Source organism: Schistocerca cancellata, chromosome 6 (assembly GCF_023864275.1).
Source record: "Schistocerca cancellata isolate TAMUIC-IGC-003103 chromosome 6, iqSchCanc2.1, whole genome shotgun sequence".
NCBI lineage: Eukaryota > Metazoa > Arthropoda > Insecta > Orthoptera > Acrididae > Schistocerca > Schistocerca cancellata.
Genome location: NC_064631.1, coordinates 386,351,246 through 386,368,603, shown reverse-complemented (window position 1 = coordinate 386,368,603; position 17,358 = coordinate 386,351,246).

Sequence of the window (17,358 nt, the reverse complement as noted above, 5' to 3'; positions counted from 1 at the left end):
AAATGGAGAATTTATTTGCTGTTCAATTTATTGCTGGATCACGTGAGCCACAATTTCCAGTACTTCATTTTGTATTGCTGGTGCCAACCAAATGTCACTGCATTTCAGCCACATCTTCAGTTGTGGCACATCATTCTTCCTCTCATCAAGGAATGTCATGATGTTCCCAGAGACCATTTCATGACCTTTCAGTGTATTTCCTGTTAGACCCAGGAACCTGTGTGAACTGATAATTATTAGTAAAGCGGTTCTAGCTTCCTCCTGATCAGTCAGCAGATCTCATGCAACTTGGGCAATCACAGGTGAGCCATTTTCACATTACTGAATAATTTTGAGAGACTCGATGAAAAAGATTCTCCTCATGTATCTTGGACTTTTCTGTAGCATTTTTCCAGTTACAGAAACCTTTAAGAAAAGCCATCTTGTTCTGTGGTCTTCTACTGTTCACTAAGTGGATGAACTGAATGCAGTCATAGCAGAAAACGCTGCCACTCTTTTCTTCGTAATTTAGCCACAGATAAGCCAAAATGATTTTGATTTATAAGATCTTCCATTCCTATGTGGAAACTTATGCTTCTCTGATGGGTGAAATTTTGGTTCAAAACCAGATGTATTTGAAATGGAGCCCATTGTGTTTTCATGTGAGAATGGGGTGTCTGCATGCTTTGATGGTCCTATGCCACAACTTTTGTGTCGATCACCTCTGCCTGAAGTTGTTAATGATAATCATGTGCAACAAGACGTATCTTCCACATACCACACTAACATAAAAATAGCTTTCAACAATCAAAGTATGTTAATGCTGAGCACATAATATAACAGCACAAGCATAGGAAGAAATAGTCATAGTTGACCATAAAATATTTAGCTTGTGCTTTGTTGTACCTTTGACTAGCATTCCTACTTTCAGACAGACTGGCCACTGTCATGGGTAATGCTAATACAAACGATCTGAGATTTTTTAGCGCTACTACCACATCCAAGAAATTCCTTTCGTAGATTTTTGTGATATTGTGCAGTACCACACCTAAAATAACAAAATACTAATAATCATATATAAATATCAGCCATGACCCATGGATTGACGTACACATAAAAAGGGAACAAAAAGCTAGACACTGAAATTTAAAAATGACAACTCTGTAATTGTATGTATCGCAAGTAAGAAGAATCACTGTAAACATTATTGAACATCTGTATAATGAATTACAAAAGAGGTTTTCTACAAACAGTCCGCAGCACACTTCCGTGAGCTAGGGATAACGAATTGCGATATGAGTCTGTATAATGAAGTAGTGCATACTAGACTTCAGGATAAAATTATCTATAATCCCTTAGTGAACTGAGGGCTGTTTTTAGCATGAAAATAAGCAAATAATTGCCAAGACTGATCAAGTGCATTGCTTAACTACTATCACAGGGTTGACTATGACAAATGTGGCCCCTAAACAAAGCAGTGTGAGTCAAATCATGAATTTATTATCTATTCCTATGAGACATATATGAGGGATATTTGTAACTAGTCAAATTAATTAAAATTTTAATACTGACATGTAAATGTAGTGCGTGTCATGTATTATGAACTTCGTAACAACTAACTATATAGTAATGTTTCGGAACATACGTCACACTTTTCTGATCCTGCAACAGCAATGGAATTTCTCATGCGGTGAAATGAAAGGATGATCCAAGTACAACGTCATGATGCCTAATTTCAGGACAAGTTGCAGTGGGTTATGGAGGTATTTTCTTGCAATACCACACCTAGCTCAAACACATGCATCCAAATACTAGTTTTCTTGCAACTTATAATAATTATTCCATCTTAGTTCTTGATACGATGTTATATGTACCTAGTTTGTGTCTTTCTGTATGAGTTTAACTTACATAGTTACATAGTGATTATCGACACCTTTGGTGATAGAACCTCTACTTTTCTTCTTGCAGTGGTAGGGATTGCTTATTCATCGACTGTTAATTATTTCTGGCACATTTCTTCGCTTTTTCCTGCTTGAGTCCTGGGGGCTGACCTGTTTGTCACTGATACGGGTGGCAGGGACAAAGAATCCAGTGAAATTTTTTTAAGTGCTTTATCTGAAAACTACCTTGAGCAGTTAAACAGAGAACCGACTCGTGGCGAAAACATATTAGACCTTCTGGTGACAAACAGACCTGAGCTATTTGAAACAGTTAATGCAGAACAGGGAATCAGTGATCATAAAGTGGTTACTGCATCAATGATTTCAGCCGTAAATAGAAATATTAAAAAAGGTAAGAAGATTTTTCTGTTTAGCAAAAGTGACAAAAAGCAGATTTCAGAGTACCTGACAGCTCAACACAAAAGTTTTTGTTTTAAGTACAGATAGAGTTGAGGATCAGTGGGCAAAGTTCAAAACCATCATACAATATGCATCAGATGAGTATGTGCCAAGCAAGATCGTAAGAGATGGAAAAGAGCCACCATGGTACAACAGTCAAGTTAGAAAACTGCTGCGGAAGCAAAGGGAACTTCACAGCAAACATAAACATAGCCAAAGCCTTGCAGACAAACAAAAATAACGCGAAGCGAAATGTAATGTGAGGAGGGCCATGCGAGAGGTGTTCAGTGAATTCGAAAGTAAAGTTCTATCTACTGACTTGGCAGAAAATCCTAAGAAATTTTGGTCTTATGTCAAAGCGGTAGGTGGATCCAAACAAAATGTCCAGACACTGTGACGAAACTGGTACTGAAACAGAGGATGACAGACTAAAGGCCGAAATACTAAATGCCTTTTTCCAAAGCTGTTTCACAGAGGAAGACTGCACTGTAATTCCTTCTCTAGATTGTCGCACAGATGACAAAATGGTAGATATCGAAATAGACGACAGAGGGATAGAGAAACAATTAAAATTGCTCAAAAGAGGAAAGGCCGCTGGACCTGATGGGATACCAGTTCGATTTTACACAGAGTATGCGAAGGAACTTGCCCCCCCCCCCCCCCCCCCCTTCTTGCAGCAGTGTACCGTAGGTCTCTAGAAGAGCGTAGCGTTCCAAAGGAATGGAAAAGGGCACAGGTCATCCCCGTTTTCAAGAAGGGACGTCGAACACATGTGCAGAACTATATACCTATATCTCTAACGTCGATCAGCTGTAGAATTTTGGAACCCGTATTATGTTCGAGTATAATGACTTTTCTGGAAACTAGAATTCTACTCTGTAGGAATCAGCATGGGTTTTGAAAAAGACAATCGTGTGAAACCCAGCTTGCTGTTCGTCCATGAGACTCAGAGGACCATAGACATGGGTTCACAGGTAGATGCCATGTTTCTTGACTTCCGCAAGGCGTTCGATACAATTCACCACAGTCGTTTAATGAACAAAGTAAGAGCATATGGACTATCAGACCAATTTTGTGATTGGATTGAAGAGTTCCTAGATAACAGAACGCAGCATGTCATTCTCAATGGAGAGAAGTCTTCCGGAGTAAGAGTGATTTCAGGTGTGCCGCAGGGGAGTGTCATAGGACCGTTGCTATTCACAATGTACATAAATGACCTTGTGGATGACATCGGAAGTTCACTGAGGCATTTTGTGGATGATGCTGTGGTATATCGAGAGGTTGTGACAATGGAAAATTGTACTGAAATGCAGGAGGATCTGCAGCGAATTGACGCATGGTGCAGGGAATGGCAATTGAATCTCCATGTAGACAAGTGTAATGTGCTGTGAATACATAGAAAGAAAGAGCCCATATCATTTAGCTACAATATGGCAGGTCAGCAACTGGAAGCAGTTAATTCCATAAATTATCTGAGAGTAGTCATTAGGAGTGATTTAAAATGGAATGATCATATAAAGTTGATCGTCGGTAAAGCAGATGCCAGACAGATTCATTGGAAGAATCCTAAGGAAATGCAATCCGAAAACAAAGGAAGTAGGTTACAGTACGCTTGTTCGCCCAGTGCTTGAATACTGCTCAGTAGTGTGGGATCCGTACCAGATAGAATTGATAGAAGAGATAGAGAAGATTCAACGGAGTGCAGCGCGTTTCGTTACAGGATCATTTAGTAATCGCGAAAGCATTACGGAGATGACAGATAAACTCCAGTGGAAGACTCTGCAGGAGAGACACTCAGTAGCTTGGTACGGGCTTTTGTTGAAGTTTCGAGAACATACCTTCACCAAGGAGTCAAGCAGTATATTGCTCCCTCCTACATATACCTCGCGAAGAGACCATGAGGCTATAATCAGAGAGATTAGAGCCCACACAGAGGCATACCGACAATCCTTCTTTCCACGAACAATACAAGACCGGAATAGAAGGGAGAACCGAAGAGGTACTCAAGGTACCCTCCACCACACACTGTCAGGTGGCTTGCGGAATATGGATGTAGATGTGGATAGTCAAGCGAGTTCTGAGTATTCCAGTGTAGATCCAAGCGCTGTTTTGTCACTTTTGCATTGAGATTTGGTGCCCCCTTTAACTCAAAAGCATTTTCATTGTATCAGAAATAACTGACATCTTTTTGTAGTTACTTTCGAGTATGCCATAGTTGCGCTTCCCCCTTCCCATAAAAGTCTCACTGAGATGCAGGGGAATATAATTAATCATCTGAGAACAATCAATATTTGAGTTCAGAGATTTATGACAAATAAATGATCTAAAATAATTATATACCTTTCACCACAATGGTTCACTCATATCACCCTGAAACTGCAAATCAATTGTGTGTGCCTTTATGTCTGTATAGAAAATTGGAGAAACATCACTGGCTACACTGTACGCATATCATGTTTGTTACTAGAGCAACGATGTGTAGTGATGTAGCTAGGGCGTGACAGCAAGGTGGTTGTGAAGGGAGGGTAAAGGGGGGTTTGTTAGAATACTGCCTCTATTCACATTTAGGTTATCACATTGTTTTAATTTTCTTAAATGTTGGATTGTTCGCAGAGTGCTGCGGATATTGTTATAGTGGCGAGCCAGGTCAGGCGTACCGACACTCTTCAGGCATTATTGGCCGGTGATGTCATTTTTGATAGGACCACACATGGTTTGTGCCTGTGTGACCATGAGATTAAACTGATCAAAAAAGGTTTTCCATTACCTGCAGATCTGCGAACGTGTGTGGACTTAGATTCCAGGCGAACCGAACAGTAAGTAATGAGGGTGGTGGCAATACTTGTTTAGAACAGTATATTGTTACAGAGGTGCAGAGGATAACTGTGAACAATGTAAATGGACAGCAAAACCAATTTTTTACAGTCAAGTTTCTGCCTTAAGTCTAGTGCTCCTCTTCCACATTCGGCGCACTGACCATTCTGTAGTTCACCTCTATGACATAGCCGGCCCTGAGGGCCTTACCAGTCTCAACTACTGTTCGAAAATGCTATGCAGAAATTGTTACATCTGCATACCGAAGCTATCCTCCATTAGGAGCCACAGACTGAAAATGGGACAAAGGGAGATGACAGATTGTAGTATGTGTTACAAGATGTTTCAGTCAAAAGCAAAAATCACTGCCAAAAAAAATAATGATCCCATATTTCTTGGCTCTACCTACAGATCAAATAAAACTCCAAGTGAATTGGGGGAGGGGGGGGGGGGGTTAATAGGAGGGCAGAAACTGTATCTGCACCCCCCCCCCCCAGAGTTTGAAATGGGGGGAGGGATGACTGCCCCTCCTGCTCCCATCCCCCCCCCCCTCCCCCCCCCCCCCACCCAACCACACTCCAGTTGATATGCTGTTGCATTTATGAAATATAATAACAACTTAAAAAAAAACTAGATTAAAATGCATATATGCAGACCATTGACCTTCATTTCATCCAACTGCTCTGTCTTCAGCCCTTCATAGAGCCTTTTCTTCACCGTGCATTACTTATCTGCCCTCTTCCTGTTCTTTCTGTAGTCTTCCACTGCTAGTTTTGTTTTCTATAGCAGCACTCTATGTCTTGCTTTATTTCTCTCTTGTTCTACCAATGAGCACTCCTTATTGAATGATTTCGCTATTCTTTTGTATTTTAATCCCTCCAGTACTTCTTCTGTGGCAACACTGATGGCTGCTTTCATTATCTCCCATTTAGTTTTCACATTCCCTTCCTTCTCTGTGTTATTTCTTGTCTTGGGAATCTCTCACAATATCTTCTTTTATTCTTCATGCTTGTCTTTAATCTGGAGACTTTCTAAATTGTGTTTCGCTTTCACCCTACCTTTTTGTTTCTTGCCATATCTGTCCTCTGTTTATACCTGATCCACACTAAGTGATGATGTGTGTCTCTGTCCAACCCTCTACAAAATTCCATACTGTATGAAGTGTAACATTTATCTGTAATTACATGGTTTGTTTGGTTTCTTGTAACGCCATCTCATGATGCCCATATGCACTTCTTAATATCTTTTCCTGGATGCCACAAAATTTTTATCATCATTGATTTCCCATTGGTGAAGTATATCAGCTTAGCCCTTTATCATTAGTGACTAGATGCAGACATTCTTTTCCTGTTACATTTATATATACTTCTTCTTTCCCTACTTTTACATTCAGATCCCCAAGGGTCATTTCATAACATGCCTTTGAAATGTGCAGATCTCCTCTTCCAGCTTGGAGTAAAATGCATTTTTCTCATCTTCATATGCATCCTCCTTAAGGGCATAAGCACATGTCATTGTAACATAACAAGAATTTTGTCCTGTACCTCAAAGAACACACCCTATCACTAATTGCTTCAAAAATAATTACATTTGCCTTCATTGACCTATGTATAAGGAAGCTGCTACCATGATGGTCTGCATCCCTTCCACTATACAGCAGCATATGATCCCCAATACAATCATTCCTTGTCCTTTCCATCGTATTTCTTGTATTGCTGCTATTTCGCTCTGTATTTATCTGTTTCTTCTCTAATTTCTTGCAATTTCCCATGTCTATTTAAGAGTCCTCATATTCCGGGTGCTTTCATAATATCCATTTTCCTTTTTGTTAACCTTTTTCTTGCCAGGTCACCATCCTGTAATGTATCCTTCTGATCCTGATGTGTGGTATTCCATTTTACAAGGCGAGGTTGTTAGCAGCAAGCCCAACCCCAACCTGGAGGACCAGGATTTTCCCTTGGGATTTACTCCCCACACTTCCCTATACCTGAAGAGCTCCCCCCCACCCCCACCCCCCACCCCCTTTGCCCCTCCCCCCATGTGAGACATGATTTGTCTGGCTCTTCTGTCCAGCACTGTTGTTAAAAGTGTACTCAGCAATCCTATTATCCTCTTCTTCGCTGAAGTCCTCAGTGCCCGTAGATTTGTTTTAATTTATCATTTGCTTCTTTTGTGGTTGAAGTGTTCTGTGGAACACAGTCTGCTATTAGTCATCATACATGTAAATGATCTTCTGTCTAATATACAAGAAGCACAACTGGTTCTTTTGCAGATGACACCAGTATTGTAACCAATCCAAGAATACATACAGCAACAGAGGAAACAGTAAACAATCTTCTTTAAAGTATCATTGACTGGTTTTCTGTGACTGGTGCACAACATATTCAGTTATACACATCTAGAGGTACTACACCAACGATAAGTGCAACACATGGTGAGGAAATTTTAAATGGGGTAGAAACTTCAAAAATTTTATGTGTCCATATTGGAGAGAATATAAACTGAAGAAAAAGCACATTTTCAAACTCATGGAACAGCTTAGTTCAGCTACATTTGCACTTAACAAGGAAAGTATTTGAGCTTGAACAAACACATTTACACCATGATCCCATGAGGGATCATACTACATCTACGTCTACACCGATACTCCAACAATCCACCATATGGCACATAGTGGAGGGTACCCTGTACCACTACTAATCATTTCTTTGCCTGTTCCACTCACAAATAGATTGAGGGAAAAACAACTGTCTATATGTATCTGTATGAGCCCTAATTTCTTGTAAATTATCTTCGTGATCCTTATGCATAATGTATGCTTGAGGCAAAGGAATCATTCTGCTACCAGCTTTAAATACCTGTTCTCTAAATTTTCTCAACAGTGTTACTTGAAAAGAAGGTATTTTCAATTCCCATTTGAGTTCCCAAAACATCTCTGTAACACTTGCATGTTTTTCCAACCTACGAGTAACAAATCTAGTACCCCGCCTCCAAACTGCTTCGATGTCCTCCTTTAATCCAACCTGGTAAGGATCCTGAACACTCGAGCAGTCCTCAAGAATAGGTCACACTAGCACCCTATATGCAGTCTCCTTTACAGATGAACCACAGTTTTCTAGAATTCTCCCAATAAACTGTAGTTGACCATTCACCTTCTCTGGTACAATCCTCACATGCTTGTTCCATTCCATATCGCTTTACAACATTATGCCCAGATATTTAAATGACATGACTGTGTCAAGCAGGATGCTAACAATACTGTATCGAAACATTACTGGTTTGTTTTTCCTATTTATTCATTTCCTATTTGTACATTTATAGCTAGCTGTGATTCATCACACCAACTACACATTTTGTCTAAGTCTTCTTGTGTTCTCCTGCAGTTACTCAACTTTGACACCTTACTGTGCACCACACCATCATCAGCAAACAACCGCAGATTGTTGCCCACCCTGTATGCCAAATGATTTAAGTACAGAGAGAATAATAACGGTCTTATCATACTTCCCTATGGCAATCCTGATGAAATGGTTGTCCTTTATTGCACAGGTTTACCTGGAAACCTCTGTAGTCATCCATTAGAGGCCGCTGAGTATGCCATGTTGCATTTGGCCTTCAATTACTGCTACATCAGTTGAGACCAGTAGGGATGATGAATTGTGTGAGTGATGTATCGTCCACACCAAAGTTGGCAACATATATTGATACCACAGATGTTAGTGAGGTCTCACTGCAATCTGCAACGACATATGGGAAGCGTTCATGAAGGTCACACCTCCTCTCTCAGCACAGTAGTGCCCTCGCACTGGGTGTCATTATAGAACTGAACATGGAAGAGCTTTGCCCAATCCATGACCTCATCTGAAGGAGTCAACATGGTAGTGTAGGATCTACATCTACATCTACATGATTACTCTGCAATTCACATTTAAGTGCTTGGCAGAGGGTTCATCGAACCACAATCATACTATCTCTCTACCATTCCACTCCCGAACAGCGTGCAGGAAAAACGAACACCTAAACCTTTCTGTTCGAGCTCTGATTTCTCTTATTTTATTTTGATGATCATTCCTACCTATGTAGGTTGGCTCAACAAAATATTTTCGCATTTGGAAGAGAAAGCTGGTGACTGAAATTTCGTAAATAGATCTCGTCGCGACGAAAAAGTCTTTGCTTTAATGACTTCCATCCCAATTCGCGTATCATATCTGCCACACTCTCTCCCCTATTATGTGATAATACAAAACGAGCTGCCCTTTTTTGCACCCTTTCGATGTCCTCCGTCAGTCCCACCTGGTAAGGATCCCACACCGCGCAGCAATATTCTAACAGAGGACGAACGAGTGTAGTGTAAGCTGTCTCTTTAGTGGACTTGTTGCATCTTCAAAGTGTCCTGCTAATGAAACGCAACCTTTGGCTCGCCTTCCCCACAATATTATCTATGTGGTCTTTCCAACTGAAGTTCTTCGTAATTTTAACAGCCAGGTACTTAGTTGAATCGACAGCCTTGAGAATTGTACTATTTATCGAGTAATCGAATTCCAACGGATTTCTTTTGGAACTCATGTGGATCACCTCACACTTTTCGTTATTTAGTGTCAACTGCCACCTGCCACACCATACAGCAATCTTTTCTAAATTGCTTTGCAACTGATACTGGTCTTCGGATGACCTTACTAGACGGTAAATTACAGCATCATCTGCGAACAACCTAAGAGAACTGCTCAGATTGTCACCCAGGTCATTTATATAGATCAGGAGCAGCAGAGGTCCCAGGACGCTTCCCTGGGGAACACCTGATATCACTTCAGTTTTACTCGATGATTTGCTGTCTATTACTATGAACTGCGACCTTCCTGACAGGAAATAACGAATCCAGTCACACAACTGAGACGATACCCCATAGGCCCGCAGCTTGATTAGAAGTCGCTTGTGAGGAACGGTGTCAAAAGCTTTACGGAAATCTAGAAATACGGAATCAACTTGAGATCCCCTGTCGGTAGCGGCCATTACTTCGTGCGAATAAAGAGCTAGCTGCGTTGCACAAGATCAATGAGTTGATAAAGTTTCTAATGAATTTGTACTTTCATAAATGTGGAACATTGTACTTCAAGAGAACAAGTTGTTAATTAGTGAATCAAATGATGATCTCATAGTCTGTGACACTTGTAAATTATTCAGTACTCCTGTGGTAAAGAAGTGTGTCAAAGTTATTCTATTCATTAATGTAATAAAGTGAACTAATATTTTGTGAGTTACAGTTCCTAACGTCCACCTCACCGAGCAATCAAAGAACCCACAGTTATGACAAGACGATTGCGGTATCATCTGGTCACAACATTGGAAGCTGCATTTTGTGAAGTTATTTGTGTAGTGAAGAGTCAGTTTGGTTGGTGATTGGTAACCAAGCCTCCTAATGTATTGCAATTGGTTGAGATAAAGTTATGACAAATTCTTCTTCATGAAGATAGTATTGGTGTAGCAGATGAAGCCATGGGCGTGTGTTCCGATATCTATTATAGTGCAAAAATATTATCACCAGTTATAAATGGATTCTGTTGTAACACTAACACATAGTTATGATGGCAGTGCTGATAATAGTGAACATCTGACTGCAAGTAGTATCGATATGGCAAGTTCAAACAGAGGCAATGGAAGCAGAGAAAGTTAATTCCAACCTACTCCTGGTAAGAAGTTTAATCATGGTGTTTAACCACAACACACTAGGGAACATATATGATTATTATCATGTCATAGGTTTCATCATACATGGCAATCTACTGAAAAGATACCATAAACCGAAGGCTAAAAGCGTACAGCTCTATGTGACAAACAAAAGAGAAGGCAATATAGTTTTCAAAGGAAATTTTATGGTGCAGTTCAGTATCATCAAGCAGTGTACAATGACAAAGTCTGATGAAATGTGGCAATGCGTTTCTTCCATCCATTATTGGCATTTACAGCATTGGGCAATGCATGTAGCCAAAAATCATGGGTTTACAAACTTTACATCATCAGTGGGATTTATTACTAATTTGAAAAAGGAGTTTAGTATAACATCACACCATGCAACCATGCTCCAAGCATAGAAAGATAAGGATGATGAAGAAGAGGTACTTCTTTGAATTCTATGGATTCTTGAGTTCAAAAATTTGTTGCTGAAGTCAGTGTGTGTATCATGACAGAAAGCATTCAAATGGTTTCTGTACAGAACTATGATCAGAGTCAGTTCAGCCATGAGCTTTCTTGTGAAAGGAAGCTATCGATGAAAAGAGAGACAAAACTGCTTTGATACAGCTAACAGTTAACACAAACTCTATACATGCTTCCAAGAACCAAATGGAAAGTTTGGACCCTGTATGTCAGGGGAAATAGAAACACGTTGCCCTCCAAATGTCTTTATAGATGCAAGCATGAGCGGGAAAATACAAAAGAACATCTGAAGACTTTTCTTGTCAGTTTTCAATCCACAGTTGTCGACAAAGTCACTAGTACTTTGTGACTCCTGGCTTGGACATAAGGTTGAACTGGTACTACTGGAGGCCTGTGGAAGCAAAAATGTGGTTTTAAAAATCATGCTACCTAAAAGTACAAAATACGCACAACCTCTGGATGTGTACTTGTTTAGGAAATATAAAATTTATGCCAAGAGAATAACAGACTTCCTTAAACAGCATTCCAGAAACATGCAGCCAGAGCTGTATGATAGATTCTTTATAATTAAAATGCATTCTGTCATTTACAACCAATTATCTGTAGAAGCAAATAGACCAATTCTTCGTTACACATGGTAGAACATTGGTGGACAACTTCAAAAGTGTCAATGATGTAGCTTTCAGCACTAGTATTATTGAATGTGCAGTTGTGACATGTAATCAACTCACTCTTCTTCACTGTGCATTTTGTTGTCATTCATGCTGCTTTGAGCATTTTGTCAAAAGTTCTCACTTGCATTTATAGTTAATATATCTGCATTGCACTTGACTTCTACAGTGACATCTAGAACATGTTTGCATAGCCTCGCAGAAAATTACACTCACCAGCGTATTGAAAGGTATTGTGACAACTTCAGTGGTGGACACTTTCACCAACTCACAGCACCCTGGGTCCAGAATGAGGAGAAGGGCCAACCCCAAGTAGTTAGCAGCTGAGATACAGACACTGGAGTCCTTCCTGAACTGCACAGGGGTAGGCGGGAAGATACCCTCCCCTTGCTGAAGAATGGATACCTTGCGAAGAGACTAGTGGGCAATGAGATGCATGTAGAAAACTGATGGAGCCCTACAGCCATTGGGATGCAGCATAGACACAAAAGCTTCAAGAAGGCATACATGAAGGCATGTGAATCTTCTGGCTGAGAGTAGCCAGTTTTATCTGCTTTAAAAAGCAAAAACGTGTTGAGAATTCAAGCATCCCACAGGCATTGGGAGGGAGTGTAGGTACAAAGCACCAACCTTTCATGCAGGAAGGCATATGAGACTAATGAACTACATAAGAAGACAGTCTGCTTAAAAAGATGTTTTCTGGCCAGAAAGAACATAGCTCATAAATCACGAATGGCATCAGATTCTTAACCGAAACACAAACATGAGATTGTCCAAGTCTCACACAGAGAAAGCTGTTACAAAGATGTTTTGGGTGGTTGCTTTCACAACTGAAGAATGAAGAAAAACAGTGTGTGACCAGTGATGGGAACACCCCAACAGGAAAATTATGAGAAAGACACCAATTCTTGAATCACACACCAGCACACGCAAGATGGAAAATTTACACCCTTTGCTGGGAGGCATGATCATGAAGCAGCAACCAGTCATCGGTCAGCATTGCAAATTTAGTCTGCCAATGACAACGTTGAGAGAAGGAAAATTTTGAGGAGTCATTGAGCTTAGCGGAGTGATAGGAGAAGAGGACAGTCACTGAGATAGTGTGGAAGCACGAGGACATGGGGACTCTTCTAGTCATCACCTAAATCTGCCTCCCGACATTGTGATATCGCAGCTTTGTCTACAGAACACATGGTTAGCAATCAATGTCTAGACTGTTATTGGGTCCCGCCATCCTGACACAGTGCCTGGCACCATCATGACCACACTACAAATGTCTAAAATAGTGAAAAGATTCATTTCCCCCTTACTCTCCTTAATAATCGAGTTGTGTTAATGCCCAGTCAAAACAGCCCTGAGATTTGTAATCTTTTGTTTTGTTTAGTTTACAAGTTACTGAAATAAGTACAATCATTTCATATTTTATTCATCTAAACAGTTTGTTCTGTTCGCTTATCAGTCCCCTAATGTCATAACCTTTTGCTTTTTGAGCTTACTAAGTTACTAATGACATTTAATTATTGTCTCCCAGGGTGGGGTGATCTGATTGCTAATTTGTGTTCTATGTGATGTGACAGAGAATTTGGAAGGATGCACTACATTTTTTGTTCCTAAAGTGGGGCAATATAGTTAGTAATCTGCATGTCAATTTGTGGAAAAGGTCAAAAAATCATTAATTACCACATTTTTGGTACCCAACATGGGATGGTGATTTGATTTCATTCTCATATTTTTGCTAGAGTGAGGACTAGTAAATTTTGTAACATGACTCAGGAAGAATTAAGTTCCCATAATTTTATTAAAATTTGTTAACCTCTCTGTATGTGATGTGAGGAACACAGCTGCTGTGTTTGTGTGCACTGAGTGTGTTGCAATTATGCAGTTCTAGGTGAAGATTTTAATTTGCTGGATATAGACTGGGAGACTCAAACGTTCATAATGGGTGGCAGGGACAAATAACCCAGTGAAATTTTTTAAGTGCTTTATCTGAAAACTACCTTGAGCAGTTAAACAGAGAATCGACTTGTGGCGATAACATATTAGACCTTCTGGTGACAAACAGACCCGAACTATTTGAAACAGTTAACGCAAAACAGGGAATCAGCGATCATAAAGCGGTTACTGTATCGATGATTTCAGCCGTAAATAGAAATATTAAAAAAGGTAAGAAGATTTTTCTGTTTAGCAAAAATGACAAAAAGCAGATTACAGAGAACCTGACGGCTCAACACAAAAGTTTTGTTTTAAGTACAGATAGAGTTGAGGATCAGTGGACAAAGTTCAAAACCATCGTACAATATGCTGTAGATGAGTATGTGCCAAGCAAGATTGTAGGAGATGGAAAAGAGCCACCATGGCACAACAACCGAGTTAGGAAACTGCTGTGGAAGCAAAGGGAACTACACAGCAAACATAAACATAGCCAAAGCCTTGCAGACAAACAAAAATTACACGAAGCGAAATGTAGTGAAAGGAGGGCTATGCGAGAGGCGTTCAGTGAATTTGAATGTAAAGTTCTATGTACTGACTTGGCAGAAAATCCTAAGAAATTTTGATCTTCTGTCAAAGCGGTAGGCTGGATCAAAACAAAATGTCCAGGCACTCTGTGACCAAAATGGTACTGAAACAGAGGATGAGAGACTAAAGGCCGAAATACTAAATGTCTTTTTCCAAAGCTGTTTCACAGAGGAAGACTGCACTGTAGTTCCTTCTCTAGATTGTCGCAGAGATGACAAAATGGTAAATATTGAAATAGACGACAGCTGGATAGAGAAACAATTAAAATCGCTCAAAAGAGGAAAGGCCACGGGACCTGATGGGATACCAGTTCGATTTTACACAGAGTATGCGAAGGAACTTGCCCCCCCCCCCCCCCCCCCTTCTTGCAGCAGTGTACCGTAGGTCTCTAGAAGAGCATAGCGTTCCAAAGGATTGGAAAAGGGCACAGGTCATCCCCGTTTTCAAGAAGGGACGTTGAACAGATGTGCAGAACTACATACCTATATCTCTAATGTCGATCAGTTGTAGAATTTTGGATCACATATTATGTTCGAGTATAATGGCTTTTCTGGAGACTAGAAATCTACTCTGTAGGAATCAGCATGGGTTTCAAAAAAGACGGTCATGTGAAACCCAGCTCGCACTATTCGTCCACGAGACTCAGAGAGCCATAGACATGGGTTCACAGGTAGATGCCGTGTTTCTTGACTTCCGCAAGGCGTTCGATACAGTTCCCCACAGTCGTTTAATGAACAAAGTAAGAGCATATGGACTATCAGACCAATTGTGTGATTGGACTGAAGAGTTCCTAGATAATAGAATGCAGCATGTCATTCTCAATGGAGAGAAGTCTTCTGAAGTGAGAGTGATTTCAGGTGTGCCGCAGGAGAGTGTCATAGGACCAATATACATAAATGACCTTGTGGATGACATCGGAAGTTCACTGAGGCTTTTTGCAGATGATGCTGTTGTGTATCGAGAGGTTGTAACAATGGAAAATTGTACTGAAATGCAGGAGGATCTGCAGCGAATTGACGCATGGTGCAGGGAATGGCAATTGAATCTCAATGTAGACAAGTGTAATGTGCTGCAAATACATAGGAAGATAGTTCCCTTATTATTTAGCTGCAAAATAGCAGGTCAGCAGCTGGAAGCAGGTAATTCCATAAATTATCTGGGAGTACGCATTAGGAGTGATTTAAAATGGAATGATCATATAAAGTTGATCATCGGTAAAGCAGATGCCAGACTGAGATTCATTGGAAGAATCCTAAGGAAATGCAATCCAAAAACAAAGGAAGTAGGTTACAGTACGCTTGTTGAATACTGCGCAACAGTGTGGGATCCGTACCAGATAGGGTTGATGGAGGAGATAGAGAAGATCCAATGGAGAGCAGCGTGCTTCGTTACAGGATCATTTAGTAATCGCGAAAGCATTACGGAGATGATAGTTAAACTCCAGTGGAAGACTGTGCAGGAGAGACGCCTAGTAGCTTGGTACGGGCTTTTGTTAAAGTTTTGAGAACATACCTTCACCGAAGAGTCAAGCAGTATATTGCTCCCTCCTACATATATCTCACGAAGAGACCATGAGGATATAATCAGAGAGATTAGAGCCCACACAGAAGCATACCGACAATCCTTCTTTCCATGAACAATACAAGACTGTAGGAGAAGGGAGAACCGATAGAGGTACTCAGGGTACCCTCCACCACACACCGTCAGGTGGCTTGCGGAGTATGGATGTAGATGTAGATGTAGACCTAGCATTAGTTAGTGTATTTAGTTTTGGATCCCACAGCCTTCCCCATATTTTGTGATGTAGTTTTAGAACAGCTAGTTTGTTGTTGTGAATATCTGTCTCTCATGTTCCATTGTTCTCTTTGTTGCTACCGGCATTGCCATTTGCGTCGTTTTATCTGTGTCATTTTGTACTGTCCAGTATTTTGGTTGGTTACGTTTTTCTATGCAACTGAGGTGTGGATGATAGACAAATATGGAAACTCCATTGGGGATTATACAAATTTAGAGTCCACTCGAAACCAACAGGCCAATTAAGGAAAGTTTGGGGTTGAGCGAAGAAACACTTGGCACTTCTTTGGGAGATATACAAAATCAGAGTCCACTGGAGCGAATTCTTGCAATATTAGAAAAACCATATACGTATCTTAGTTAACCACCATTAGGGAGGATAATAAAACACTATTTGAAAGACTGGAAACCGAGCTATAATTTTGCTTATGGGCAGTTTGCTGAGGTAAGGTGCGAATTAAGGTCAGGACCACAAAGATACAGATGGAGGTCACCAACTGCCTGGATGAGGTGAGACAAGCATGTGAAACAAAAGTTGACAATCTAGACATGCAGGTAACAACAAAGATGAATGACGTTTCCACATGAATAGGTGAGGAAAGTAAATCCTCCAAGGAAAAACAAACAAGAGTGTCAACCCTTGAGCAAGAAGTGTCTGTGGTACGACAAGGTAATGTCCGTGTAATAAAGGTCATGCCAATGAATTTTCAGGTCACATTCCCAAAGCACGGGGTAGATAAACCACTGCCTAAGTCTGGTCAAATGTGCAGAACCCACCCAAAGGCATACCTAAAGCATTTAGACATGTATCTGTATGCGAAGGGAGTGAAGGAATGTAATGCTTTGCTTGTTGCACTGCAGATGCACAACCAGGAGGCAACGTATTGAAACCTGGCCACACAGGCAAGTGCAAAAATGAGCATAGTAGTATACTGCAGACAGTATGCGCCATAGTCACACCAATCCATGGCATATAAGCTGCTTATTTCGTCATTGTGATGGGATACTTGTAGGACAAAATGACAGATGAGGAATGGTGTAGTGCGATGCGCTCACATTTTCCTGCTCATGTACAATTTACACTCATCAGG